The sequence below is a fragment of the Triturus cristatus genome, chromosome 2_2, assembly GCF_964204655.1.
Source record: "Triturus cristatus chromosome 2_2, aTriCri1.1, whole genome shotgun sequence".
Classification (NCBI taxonomy): domain Eukaryota; kingdom Metazoa; phylum Chordata; class Amphibia; order Caudata; family Salamandridae; genus Triturus; species Triturus cristatus.
The window spans coordinates 816,924,568-816,939,314 of record NC_140582.1 but is presented as its reverse complement, the minus strand read 5'-3'; the positions used below and the strand labels follow the sequence as shown (position 1 = coordinate 816,939,314).

Genomic DNA, 14,747 nt, shown 5'->3' with positions numbered 1-14,747 from the left:
CGCACAGGCAAATGACACACTGGGTACTTAGCTCAGACACACGGCCTAAGGCAGGTAGACCGTTAACTTCATTCAAGAAGTGGTTATTTCTTAAGAAAGATGAAAAGAAGATCATCTCTGAGATCTATCTCCACCTGACGAAGGTGACAAGAAAATGCAGAATGCCGGGGCACAAGCGCTGGAAGGTAGAACTGGGCCAATCACTATCAGATAAAGAGTGGGAAGATATTTTTTATAGAACACATCATACGGCACACACAACAGGACATACGGAAACAGCCTACAAGATCACTTCTTACTGGTACTATACCCCCTTCCGGAAACAGAAATGGAATGCTCAAAGTGATGGCCAATGCTGGCAGGCTGTGGCAACCCAGGCTCGCTACTCCACCTGCTATGGCACTGCCTGAAACCGACTAGATTCGGATCGGATCCTAGACGACATTGATCGAGCTTTTTACCACCACAATCCCCAGAAACCCCGCATACACTCTTTTGGGACTCCCTAATGCCTTAACGTTGCCACTCAACTCCGTTAAGGGAAGGCAGATGGCCCTGGCAATTAATGCCGCACAGAGTATTGTTGGCCAGTTGGGGCACTGACAAAATTCCAGACCATCGGCAGTGGCTTCATCAGCTAAGGGCGCTGTTGGGCATGGAACGACTGTCGATGGCGATATGTGCGTACAATTTGGCATACACTAAAATCTGGGCCCTTTGATCGCTATTCTTTCCTTAGAGTTTCGGGAGCTGACATGTCCTAAATATTTGCGCATTCTGAGGTTACTTTCAGATACCCACAAGAAGAAGGGACCCCTGATAGAAGTTAGGCTAGCTTCAGACATACAATAGCTCCCTGGAATGCAATCATTTTAACAATTCGCTCGATCGCAAGGAGTTGGGGTGGGGGAGGAGGGGGTTAGAGGTTTTCTCCCTTTATTTCGGGGTAGGTCTTTTCAGTTTCTTGGGTTTCAAACCTTTTATTTGGCTACCTTAGCTATTATGCTTCTACAACGGCATTTCACCGGGGCTAATCGATGACAGAGCTTGGCTCTAGTCATTTATAAGAATGTACATTGTTACCCATTCAGTACTAAGCACCCCCTCCTGAGACGCGGCCGGCCATTGATGGGTTGTAGGCGACATGCTGTGTAAAGATTTGCCCAAATACACGGTTCATCATAATGCTACTTATGCTCGATACACACTATCAGACTTCGTGGCCGGCCCACTTGTGTTGTAGGCGGCATGCTGTGTAATTGCTTTTCCGATTGCTCTGCCAATCAAAAAGAGATTTGATTCTAAAAGTCAGAAGTTCAGGGCGATTGCAATGGAGGATATAGGGGCAATGTTAGTCTCGCTAAAGGAGTACCCTCAAAAGTCCAGCATGAAAGGTTCCGTTTGCAGCGGAGGGGGTCTCGAGGAGCATGGAGAGCATTGCAGATGGTCATCGATGAAGCGCAAAGATCCTGTCAGGCATTTCAGATGGTTGTTGCTGGGGATCTGACGGCTGTTGATGCTGTAGAGCAAAGTGCAGATCTTGCGTTGCCGGACATCTCTGGCGGTTGCTGTGGCAAAGAGCCCAAAACTTTGGGAGTTCGCCTTTTCTTAGCGAGAGAGTTGAACTGATGCCACACTAAAGGTTCAGGACCTGAGGGGCACATCTTCAGGATCAGGAACTCACTCTAGCAAAGACCAGCAGGGCTCAGGCAGATAAAGGGAGGCCTCTGGAGCATGTTATAACCCTGTAGCTCAGAACAGGAGGTTAGTCAGCTGACCCTTGGAGTCACTTTAGCCTGGGATGAAGGGTGCAGGTCCAGTCTTCCTTCTCAACAAGCAGGGCAGCAGGAAGCCTTGTAACAGAGTAGCAGCCCTTCTGACAGCAGCACAGTAGTCCTTCTTCTGAAGTATCCACAGGTGTACTGAACGAGTTGGGTCTGAGGGTCAAATATTAATAATTGGTGCCAGCTTTGAAGTAGAAGGTTCACCCCCAGAGGTGTTTGGGATTTCCTGCCTACCTGCCCTGGCCCCAGCTCGTCAGACCGCACACAAGACTAGAGTCAGACCCTTTGTGAGTGTACTCAGGCAGAGGCTTTGTGAGGTGCAAGTGTGGTAGGTGACAGCTCCTCCCCCCTATCAAGTCAGAGATGAATCAACCTGCCAATGCCTATGCCCCCTTTGTCTAATTATCTTTGGAGCAATACACATAGACATCTGTCAGCTACAGCTAGTCATGTGACCCAGGATACAGGCACCAGGAAACAAATGGTTAGGGCAGGAAAATGCCAATTTTCTAAAAGTAAAAAGAACAATTGATGGACAGAATGCTGCACAATGTCAAAGTTTCACCCCAGTACAGAGATTTGGGCCTAAATCCATCGTTGTTTTGCTCCCCATGCTTTTCCAGTTCAGACCCAGCCATATGCAAATCAGTCTCGACTCTGTTCCCCATTGGACAGTCCACAGCTAACTGCCAGGCCGGGTCCTTCCTGGACTGGAAACAGGCATCCTGGGACCGGTTTCGGGGCATCACCCCTCATCAGCTTGACTCCAGTGGCATGGAGAGCATAGGACCCACATCTGGGCATACCCGTCCCACTCGGGGTGACAAATGCAAAATAACATTGATGGACAGAATGCTGCACAATGTCAAACATTGACCCCAGTACAGAGACCTGGGCCTAAATCCATCGTTTATTTGCTCCCCATGCTTTTCCAGTTCAGTCCCAGCCATATGCAAATAAGTCTTAACCCTGTTCCCCAATTTGGGCAGCCCCGTCCATGAACTTTGAAAAATAATAATCCCTGGTGCGTAGTGGGCTTTCTGCCCTCACCACAGGGGGGCATATAAGGGCCAATTGCCACCATCTGCCTCCCAGGGGGGGCAGAAAGACTGTGGCAAGCAATTTTTTTGGGGGGGGGGGCATTTTTATGCCCATTCTGGGCAGCCCTCACCCCTACATATAAGAAATAAGAATAATTCCTGGTGCCTAGTGGGCTCTCTGCCCCTCCCCACCCCTCGGGAGGCAGATCAGGGGCTACAGCCCCCATCTGCCTCCTGGGGGAGGGGTGGGCAGAAAGACATTGGCATTTTGGGGGGGGGGCATTTTTATGGAGAAAAGAAATCATTGATGTCAAGTGGGCTTTCAGCCCCCCCCCATCCCCCGGGAGCTGATCAGGGGCTATTTCCCCCATCTGCCTCCTGAGGGGGCAGAAAGACCTTTGCCTATTTGGGGGGAAAGGGTGGAGGCATTGGAATGCCCATCTGGGTAGCCCCCAACCCTGGCCTATAAGATAATAATCTCTGGTGTCTGGTGGGGGGGGCAGAAAGACTGCTGATGACATAATTTAATGGGGGAGCAACCCCCTTGTCCAAGGCGCCGCTCCCCTCTCCCTGGCACCTAGTGGGTGGATCCCTGCTTGGGGAACGCCCTCCTGGGGCGCTTCCCAAGTAGGGATCCACTAGGGAAGGGTACCCTTAAAACGATACCCCTCCCATGTGTTTCGGTGCTTGGCAGGCTGAGATAGCGCAACAAGCACCGAAACAGTTTAGTTTTCGGTGTAATGACGTCAGCGCGCCATGCGCGTGATCGTCATTACAACGAAAACAAAAAATATGCCTCAGGAGGTTGAGGAAGCTCTTACCCACCTCCCAAGGCAAAAAAGAAAAAAAGGAAATCCCTCTGCTGTTTACAGCAGAGGGATTTTGTGCCAGTGTGCTCATGACAGAATGGTTCAGTCATGAGCACACGAGCACTTGTGCTCATAATGGAACCATTCCGTCATGAGCACAGAAGGGGTTAATGATTTGTGATGTACTGTCTGATAGAGAGGAGTCTTTCCTACATTACAGCAGCACTGTGGTGGTCCTGGTGGATACAGGGATGCTATATCAGAACCTTATATTTACCATTAATTTACATCATTGTCAAACTGTAAAAATCTATATTCTTCCTTTGTGTTAGTGTTTTGCAAATGTGGTACAGCCAATATATGCCCAAGAAAATAGTATAGTCACATTAATTCTTGGAAATGCTTCAGTGGGAAAGTGGCAAGACCGTAACATCAATTCAGCAGTACATAACATTACATAAAAACAGTAACATTTCAGAACTGCTTTTGAAACAATTTAGACTACTAAGTGCAAATATTATTGCTCAGATCAGGAAGAATAAGTTACTTACCTTCGGTAACCCGTTTTCAGGTAGATACTCTATCTAACATCAGCTATCTCACCTTTTAAATACTGCCCAAGGTGTCAGACTGGATCTGGAAATTATTTCGGCAGTACCCCTGCATGCCAACAGTTGGGGCTGTCAGCTCCGCTTTCTCATGCATGCTGACACCAGTTACTTTCTTGACACATCCACGCCCACTGATGGAGAGCCAAACAGATTGGTTGTGACCAATGTACAGATTCCTAGAGTGGGATCTTTTTATGTAAAGCAAATAGTTTATGGAATGGAGAGATGGGAGGGTCAGTGAGGGATCTGCGGTTAGATGGGGTCCCTACCCAAAAGAGCACTACTGAAAGTAAGTATCATATCATTATGATATCAGAGACGTCTACCATAGATTCTTCATCTTCTGAAAAAGATAATTCAGCAATACCTCTTAGGTGGCTGGTCCATAAACTGGCTTGGACCAGAAAGTCATGTAGGACCAAGCACACAAAATGGAGCAGCTTCTCGTGAACCTGGCTGTCCAGAAAATAGTACCTTGTGAACACAAGGAGTGATCCCCACGTAGAGGAATGACAAATGCCTCGAACAGGCACCATAATGCAGTGGTGGCAGCTTTGGATCTGGTCAAATGAGTATGCAAGCCCTCATGAGGCTGCTTTTTGGCCACTGCGAAGCAGATCTTAATGCAGAACACAGTCGAGCACAAGACGGTTCTTTTCTGCACCTTTTCCTTTTTTTGCCACTGTGAACCAGATAAAAAGCTCATTGCCATCCATTGGTCTCTGGTACAAACGATATAAAAGCTGAGGGCTCCTTTCAAGACCAGCCAGTGAAGCCTTTCCTTTTCCTTAGAGGGGTGAGGCAGAGCAAAGAACGCTGCAAAGATGATGGTCTGACCAACATGAAATAGAGTCACAACCTTCAGAAGGAAGGAATCACATGTCTGGAGGACCAGCTTCTCCAAGTAGAACATGTTATAAGGCGGGCTAACAGAAAGGGCTTGTAATTCATTGACCAGCCACACTGATGTTATAGCTAAAATAAATAAAAAAAAGACTGCCTTGGTAAGGAGTCAGAGAGGACAACTGGGCTCAAAAGTCATACACATGAGGAATGTGACGACCAAACTTAAGTGCCATTCAGGCATAACAAAAGGAGAAGGGGGAAACATATGTTGTAACCCTTTGAGGAACTTCATAACATAAGATTTAATAAAGGCTGGTCTGGCAATTAAAAAAAGGTCGATCAAGCCGTCAAGTACCCTTTACAAGAGCCTAAACTAAGGCCTTGCTGGGATACAGACAACACCAAAAAACAAAACTTCAGACAGCTTGACATGGAGTAGGTCAATCTGCTTAGAAGCACAGCAGACAAACTTATTCCAAAAGTAGACATTTACAGATTTAGTTGAGGGATGCCTGGTTGCCACATTAACATCAACCACTTCTGGAGGATGGTTGAAAGTACTCTGTCACCTCTCAATCCCTAGGCATGGAGGTGGAGGTTGCACAGACCGGGTGCAAGACCTTGACCGGCTGCTGTGACAGGAGATCCTCCCGAAGGGGCAGGCTGTTCAGAGGGCAGATGATTATGCCCAGGAGTCCAGGTTACCATACTCTCTGTGCCCACTTTGGAGCCACTAGAATGAATTCCGCTCGGTAGGTCCTGATCTTATTTAAATGTCAGCGTAGGAGAGGTAGTGCCGGAAAGGCTTGCAAAAGTCCTGAGTTCCACTCTATTAGGAATGCATCTCCGAGCGAGAATCACCATGGAAATTCCAAAATGCAATTGTGCTGACGTGTTCTCGTCGGTGGAAAACAGAGTAAGCCAGTGTTCTCACTATTCGCAGAAAAGACCCTGCACCACCTCCTGATGCAACTGAGATTCATGATTTGTTAGGCGACTATGGCTTAATTCGCCTATACTGACATTCAAGGAACCCGCCAGGGAATGTGTCAGCAGAAAGATTCCTTGGCGGTCTAGCAACATCCAGAGATTCAAAGTCTCATATCATCGGGTCCACAGCGCATCCCCTGGGGGGCAGGAAAGCTTTTAGTGGCAATCAGGTGACTGTCAGCTCCAGAAGGTTGGTATGGAGCCTCAGTGTGTGACCGGATGCTTCTGATCTTCACCTCTCCCAGATGGTCTCCCCAAATGAAAAGCGATGCATCAGTCACCACTGTGAGCTCTGGGTAGGGTAAGTAGAGGAGTCTGCCGCTGATCCAATCGTGGCCCCTCAGCCACCACTGCATATCTTTTGCAGTCTACTCAGAAATCCTATCCCACTGCAAAGCCCACATATGCCATCTGGTGTGCTTGACCAGCAGCATGTAGAAGGCCATCAGATCCAGCAGCCTCAGAGTCATCCTTACTGAGATGAAGGACAGATGTTGAAACATTGAGATCATAGCCTGAATATCCTGAGAACTCTTCTCTGGGGGATAGGTGTGAAACTGCACCATATCCAGAATGGCTCTGATGAAGGGGAGCATCTATGAAGGGGAGCATCTGTGAAGGAGTTGGGTGTGACTTTGGCAATTTGATAGTGAACCACAACAATATTAGAAGGCTTGCCGTAGTCTGGAGGTGGGAGACTACTACATGGGGCAAACCTGCTTTCAGCAGCCAGTCGTTGAGGTAGGGGAAGACTGGGACCTCCGACATCGGAAGATGTGTTGTAACCACCACCTCACTTTTGTGAACACCTGAGAGGCGTTGGTAAGGCCAAAGGAAGGCACGTACTTTTCAGCACCAGAAGCTAGCCGAAATAACAACCACAACCAACTTCTGGTGCAGAGACCTTTTCTATGGCTCCTTTTGCCAAAAGAGCCTGCAACTCCTACTGCAATAGGGACAGATGGTCCTCTGTCAGCTGTAAGAGCAGTGGGGATAAAAGAAAAGGTAAAGCGTAACAGTGTCAAGTTACAGGACCCACCTGTCCGAAGTGATCACCTACCACCCTGGCAGAATTTGTCAGATCCTACCTCAGGCAGGGTGGCTGTGTGCAGAGAAGAGCATGTTAAGCAGGCTTTTAAGAGTGGCAGCGGAAATATGGAAGATTGGGCTGCCAACTGTTCCTGTTGCCATCTCCGATGGGTACTGCGGCCATGAAAGGGATTGTTATTCCTGTGGGAGTTGCTGGTGGTATAAGACAGCTCCTACCAAAGCCTCTGAAGGGGCAAAACGTCTGATGTGGCTGGCATTGGGGAGCAGAAATCCCCAAGGAATGCGTTGTGGCTCTGCAAGCTTTGATGCACTCCAGAGCTGAGATTGGAGCAGAGCTGTCTTGATGTCAGACAGCACTATGGATTGGCTGTCATCGTCTGAAGTCAACTGCGCTGACATCGCACCAAGTACTCGTCGCGAAGCTGCTGCCATTGCGTCCTCGAGTGATTCCTTGACAACCCAGGAGAGAGCGGTGAGTTCCTGTCTTCTGCCCTTTTGTTCCCCGTGGCTGCCCCCCATCGAGTCCAGCATCCTGAGATTGACGTTCTCCCCGATTGGTGTTTGGTAAATCTGAAATTCCTCCTTTTTGTGCGGGAGGTTGATGTGACTGAGACCCAAGCCCTCCATCTTGGCGGCGTTAATCGTATTCTGAGATCTCCGCATGAGGCTGGTCTTTGACATGGTTTTGCCAGCCTGACTTTCACCTCTCGACGTTTCTCCACCCCCGATCGGGATGCCTATTCCCTATCGATAATGATGTTCCATTCAAGACAACCACTTCGCACCCCGCTTCTGGCCCTCTCCACAGCCAGGGTGCTCCAGCGCGGTGAGCGAGACCGGCCTCGGGTGCTGTGGATTCCTTGTCCCCGAGCGGTCCGGTGGGTTTGTAGACATTGACTTTGGAGGCACTCCTGATGTTTAACCGTCTTCATTGCCGGTATGCCTGACTTGGTCCAATGTCCAACTACAGGCTCAATTCCTCTCCCCCACCTGCTCCTTTTTGACTTGTTCTTGTGTTTTTTCTTTGTTCTCTTGTAACCGATGCAACTAGTGTAACTGTATATTTACTCCACATCTATGTAAAGTGCTCTGATACTTCCGGGTCTAGCTAGCGCTATATAAAACTCTACAAATATATAAAATAAAACAATTGGTTTGGTGGATCATGTTTAGGGCTTGGCGCTGGGAGTAGAGATATGGGGGTTGCTGCAACACCCCCAACATAAAGATGCTGGAGTTCAGAAGCTGAATGAGCAATAAAGATGCATTTAAACTGTGTTTTTATCTTCCAACAGAGGACAAATGTTAAACTGTCCTTTGACAAATTGCTGGGTTTTTTTTTAACATGGAGATTTGTATTTACTTTTCTTTCACTGACTGAGAGGATTTTGTATTGTAAACTATGGGACAATCTTGCAGCGAGTGAAAGGAAAAGCCGAAGAATGCAAATCTTTTTTTCCTAACCCATAACAAAACTTGGATAGTATAATCATTTCAAAATATATCAGCAACCAGAAAAGCACAAATACCTTTGGGTCAAGTTAGTGCTATATAAAACTCTGTTAAAAAAAAAAGTACTCACTTTTGTAATTCTGAAGTGTGATGAAAACAATTATGTTAATAGGATCAAAACAAATCAAGTCACTTTACTTGATGACACACAAACAAAAAATATTCACTAGAACACGATTTTCACACATTAGCCTTTGGGCGCAGTATAGTTTTAGCAGTTAAGCGGTACTTTGCACAAAGAGCTCAGCTTCCCAACTTCAAACTGCTTTAGGTGCATCAAGCAAGGCGCAAACACTGCAGGCCTCCGAATTGGGATCCGACCCTAATCACCACATGCAAACCACATGTGGGTCAGTCACAGATATCTGTTTGCGACATGCCCCTCTGAGTTTAAACCCTGTAGACTTGGGAGGTGACATAATTCTCCTCAGGCGCGCAACGCCCAATGGGGTCAAAGGGCTTCAGCCCCCCCCGTCGTGTGTAGCATCCCGGGCCGAGACAGCTTCCCGGGCACACACCACAGTACTTCACAGGTCTTTAAAAGACCATTTGCTTTTTACTGAGGCTTTGTTGTTTTTTCACACCTTCTAAGAGCCCCTACATCTCCACTGTGCCTACTGGTGGAAGAATCAGCCCCACCCCGAAATTTTTCTTAGCCCAACACCCCCCCCCCCCCTCCTGAAATTTGGCTCTAGTTGTGCCTCTGATTCTATGTCAGGATCGGAGGCTCTGATTATGCTTTTCTTTCCACGCTTTATTCCATAACACAAATTACAGCAGCCAGAAAAGCACTGAAGTACGTTTTTTGTGAAGGAATACAATCCAAAAAACAGAAAGAAAAAAACCATGGAGTCCACAAACTACAACTCCCAACGATCCAACGGGGGATGTGTTATCTTAGTCCTTTCACAGTGTCAGTGATGCATAGAAAGGGCGTCAACCTTATGTAATCCCCCTCTTTCTTCGCTGCTTCGCAGCCAGTTAAGTCTATTTTGCTATCTCTCTTATGGTGAATGTTTGCCTGAGTTTCCTTTAAGATTCGGGGTAATGCTGAGAATTGCTCTCAAATGCTGAGGGGAACGCGTATGTGTTTTATTGCTGGTTTTGAGTTTCAGATTCCCCTCACGGCCGTGGGAGCGGTTCCTCGCTCCTTATGCGGCCGGCCCACTTACGGCGGTGCTTGTTGCCCGCCAGGGGGAGCTCTCACGTCTCGCTGCTCCCGCGGGGCGGTTCTTCAATCGAGGAGCCGCGCTGCGTGAGCTGCATCGCCGGAGCCTGTTCCACTGCCGCCACACCACGAACGCCCTTCGGGTCGGTATTGCCTCACAAAATGTATTTCTACGCCTGCTGGGGTCCATATTGCGGGGGTTTTCACCTCCGCGGAATCGTCTGCGGGCACGTATTGCACACGTACTTTGCTGATTTTGCTTGAGCGTGCCGGGTGGCGGATCGGCCTGGTCAGTTTCTGAAGGCCTGCGCGCTCGGGGTGAGTGCAGCCCCCGGCGGCTCTGTCCGCGCCAAAGCCCTTACCAGTTGAGAGGTCTGCCCATATATATATCCCAGACACAGCCTGCCTTAATATTGTAGGGAACCGTGCATTCCTGGGCTTGTGGAGAGTCCATCTCCCCTCATTAGTTTCTTCGAGTTTTTCCCCCTCAGTGTCAGGATGGAGGGTAATTATTACGAGGAGGAGGAGGCTACACAATATCTCCCGCTAGATGATAATTTCTTTGAGGCAGTTGACAGTTCCATCTTAAAGTGTGTTAATGAGGTGGTGGCCCCCATGGAGGAACGCCTTTCCAACCGTATTGTGGCTGAATGCGCACAGTTGGCGCAGGCTCACCTCGGAACACTTATCCCCACTCCACCCCAGTTACCAGACGGGGTCTCCCACCGCCCAAGAAGGTATGTGGCGAGGGTGGCTCGGAGGGGGCGCAGGGGGTAGACAAGGATGCCTTCGAGCGCTTGAAGAGCACCTTCCTGGCTACGAATGTCCCACCTCTCCCTGTGCCACTTCCACCGCCGGAGCCTTCAGTTTCCACAGCACCGGATTCCCCATCTAATGGTGGAGGTTCTCCAACGGATACTGAGGACGATGAGGGGTCTTCGCGTTCTTGGTGCCCGGCCAGTTCTTCGGCCACGTTGCCACGGGATGACACAGGTATGCTGGATCTGGATGAGATCATCCATCCGCGTTCCGCAGCCTGGGCACCTGGGGATAAGGTGGCCAAGTTTGTGGCGGGACGCCTCCGCAAGCCACTTGAGAAGGAAGCAAGAGGGTGTCTCAGGGCAGTGTTCACGTCCCACGTTAGAGGGGAAGGTAGCCCTCACCCCGGAGCTAGATTCGAAAATGGCTACGTTCCTGGCCAAATATATGAAGGATCCCCGCAAAGGAATTGATCGATCCTGGCATTCCTGTCAGGATAACCTCCTGGACGCCATAGGCCCTATGACGAAAATACTGGATATGGCAGAGGAGGCGAAAGTGACGGGTTCCACCATATCTCCCGACGTCCTGTCGAATTGGGCGCAGAGGGCTATATTTTTTATGGGAAACGCTAACTGCGCCCTGTCGACAGAACGCCGGCGTTCTCTACTGATCAAGCTTGACCTAAAGTTGGGTGACTTGGCCTCTTCGGAGGCAGGTGCTGTGGCTCAAGGGGGCCTGTTCGGAGACCCCTTCGTAAAAGAATTAGGTAAAATTCGTGGCCGCTTTTACGTCTTTGGACAAGGCCAGGCCAACATCAAAAGGGTCTTCCAGTCTCGTTTCTCCCAAGGGGCCGGTCGCGGAAGGGGCCGCGCGACCGGCCATGGTGGTCAGCAGAATGGCAACAAGGGACAAGGCTCCGGGTGAGGGCAGTACAACTCCTCAGCCAACTACACCAACTTTTACCCCACCAGGGGACAACGCTTTCGAGGCCGCGGCGGCTTTAAGAACAACACCGGTGGTGGCCAATCAGGCGGTAAGTGTCATGCCCGCAGAGCAAGTGCGCATTGGGGGTCGGCTGGCAGCCTTCCAGGAGACGTGGGCGAAGCTTACGCCAGATGCTTGGGTCCTGCAGACCATCAGGGGGTTTCATATAGAGTTTTACAATCTGCCACAGCAGGCAGAGCTTCCAAACCCCATTTCCTTTTCCGTAGAAGATGCCCAGCTGATCAACGAGGAGGTATCCGCGCTGCTCAGGAAAGGAGCCATCTGTCGATCAGCTCTGCATCCCAACGGCTTCCTCATCAACATTTTTTTGGTGGACAAAACCGATGGGGGACGGCGGCCGGTGATCAACCTCAAAGATTCCAACGGGTGGTTGATCTACCGGCATTTCAAGATGGAAGGAGTCCATCTTCTCCGAGATGTGCTCCTTCCGCACGATTGGATGGTCAGGTTGGACCACAAGGACGCCTATCTGGTGGTACCTATCCACCCGCCCCATCAACGTTTTCTCCAGTTTCTTTGGAAGGGCCAAGTTTACGAATTCACCGCCCTGCCATTCGGGCTTTCATCAGCACCATGGTGCTTCACAAAGGTGCTTCACACGGTGGTAGAGTTTTTGAGAAGTCAGGGTGTTCGGATGATTGTGTTCGTAGACGACATCCTTCTCATGGCTCAGTGTCCCCAGACGTTGACAACTCAGTTGCACCAGACTGTGTCCCTCTTGGAGGGTCTGGGTTTTGTCATCAAGGGGACGAAGTCGGTCCTTTCCCCGACTTAGAGTCTGGTTTTTTCTCGGATTCGTCATGGACTCTGTCCATTCCACCTTAAATCTGCCTTTTTGCAAGATGGCCAAGATCCGGCACGTTTTGAGACAGACCATCTCCAAAACCCATACCTCGCTCCGCCAGATTGCTCGGGTGGTGGGTCTTCTCTCCTCCTCCATTCAGGCAATCTTTCTGGGGCTCCTTCATTATCGCGCCTTGCAACAACTCAAAGCGCACTACCTCAGGAGAGGTCTATCGTACGATCAAACAGTTCCCCTATCGGAGGAAGCAAAAGAGGAGATGTCATGGTGGTTGACGCACATGGAGCCCTGGAATTGTCGGGCGATCTTCGGGTCAGCACCAGACCTGGTCATGGAGTCGGATGCGAGCAGGTCCGGCTATGGCGCTCGTTACGGAGCATTCTCCACAGGCGGCGTCTGGTCGTTAGAGGAGCAGAAGTTGCATATCAACTGCTTGGAGCTCCTGGCGGGTTCATTCGCCGTCTGCTGTTGGACCAGAGACCAAGCGAGTTTGTGAGTGTTGCTACAGATGGACAATGTCTCAGCGGTCCGTTACGTCAACCGCCTGGGAAATCCTCGTTCCCGGGCCTTAGCGGACCTCACAAAGGAGTTTTGGGAGTATTGCTTGGCTCAACAAGTCTCAGTGGTGGCGGAGTACCTCCCAGGCCAGGCCAATCAAGTGGCGGATTGGCATTCCAGACAGCTGAAAGATTCCAGCCTGTGGAAGCTAGACGTTCCAGTCTTCAAGTGATTGAACGACCACTGGGGTCCGTTCTCGGTGGACCAGTTTGCATCCCGTCTCGACCATCAGCTCCCGCGTTTCTTCAGTTGGAGGCCCGACCGCCTAGCGGAGGCCACGGATGCTTTCCTCCAGGACTGGAGCCTGGGGAGGGGTTATGAGTTCCCACCTTTCTTGGTGGTGGTGAGGTCGGCATCCCGGATTCGGCACCTGGGGGCAGAGTTGGTGATGGTGACGCCGTGTTGGAGGACTCAAGTTTGGTTTCCAGTTCTTCTGGAACTTTCTTGGGATTCTCCAATACTACTCCCCCCGCTCCCTCATCTTCTTCTCAATCTGGACGGGGAGCAGCATCACCTCATCCTCCAAGGCTCTCTCCGCCTCATGGCATGGAGGCTTTCAGGAGACGTTGGTTGCTCCCAGGCCTTTCGGGATCAGCACAAACGCTCTTGTCAAAGGCCTGGGCGGACAGTACCTCTAAATGCTATTGGTCTGCATGGACAAAGTGGATGCGTTTGTGTCTTCGACGGGACTTGGATCCTGTGGTCGCAGGCGTCGTTCCCATTCTAAGCTTTCTGGCAGAATTGGCAACGGACGGTTTAGCGTACCGATCTAGTAATGCAATGCGTTCCGCAATCCGCGATCTTTGCAGCTCATTGCCCGGTAGACGGAGCCCTGATTGGGGGAACATCCATTCGTCTGTCGGCTTCTGAGGGGTATTCGCCTGTCGCTACCCCCAGAGCCACGATATTCGCTTCTCTGGGACGTCAAGTCCTGACATAGAATCAAAATTTGCCTAGCATATTAACGGTAAGTTTCAATTCTATTAAGGACACGGAGGCGAGGATTATCCCACCCGGAGCACCTGCCTGGTGTGAACCCACCCGTACTTGAGTAAGTAATCTTTTTTCGATAAGCTTATGACTTGCTATGGTCGGATTTGGTTTCGCAGGTGTTCATAAATACATGTTAAAACTGCAATTGGTCTTGTAGATTCTCACGTGGTGTTTTCTTTTTAGCGAATGGCGGTGCAAAACAGGACCAGTAATCGAATGGCGCACTCGCGCAAAGAAAGAGGGGGATTACATAAGATGGACGCCCTTTCTATACATCAATGACACTGTGAAAGGACTAAGATAACACATCCCCCGTTGGATCGTTGGGAGTTGTAGTTTATGGACTCCATGGTTTTTTCTTCATGTTTTTTGGATTGTGTTCATATACAAAAAACGTACTTCAGTGCTTTTCTTGTTGCTGTAATTTGTGTTATGGAATAAAGTGTGGAACTTACCGTTACTATGCTAGGCAAATTTCGATTCTCCTGCACATTTAATAGAACTTCTACAATATAAGTGTGAAGGGTTAGCTCCGGATCTGTTGACTTGCGCAGATACGTCGGCATAGAAAGAAACGAACTGATGTCAGCGCACATGGGTGAAGCCTGTATAGGGCGGCACATGCCACATTCGGTACAAAATGATGGTGCTGCGGAGCCTTTGGTGACACCTGCTGGCACTCACTGGTACTGCTGGAAAGATTCCCAGATGCAATCTGATGGCTGGGGAATTATTCAAAAGGTGAAGAATCTACAGTTAGATTTCTCTATCAGACAAAACTGTTAAAGCCACTTGAAAATGCTGTTGTGTATATTAC

At 49.6% G+C, this 14,747-nt stretch overlaps 1 protein-coding gene across 1 annotated transcript in view; it reads right to left on the bottom strand.

Annotated features, from left to right (window-relative positions):
- Positions 1-14,747, bottom strand: part of NFXL1 (nuclear transcription factor, X-box binding like 1) — a 716,350-nt gene that overhangs the window by 153,431 nt on the left and 548,172 nt on the right. The gene's annotated exons all lie outside the window — the stretch shown is intronic.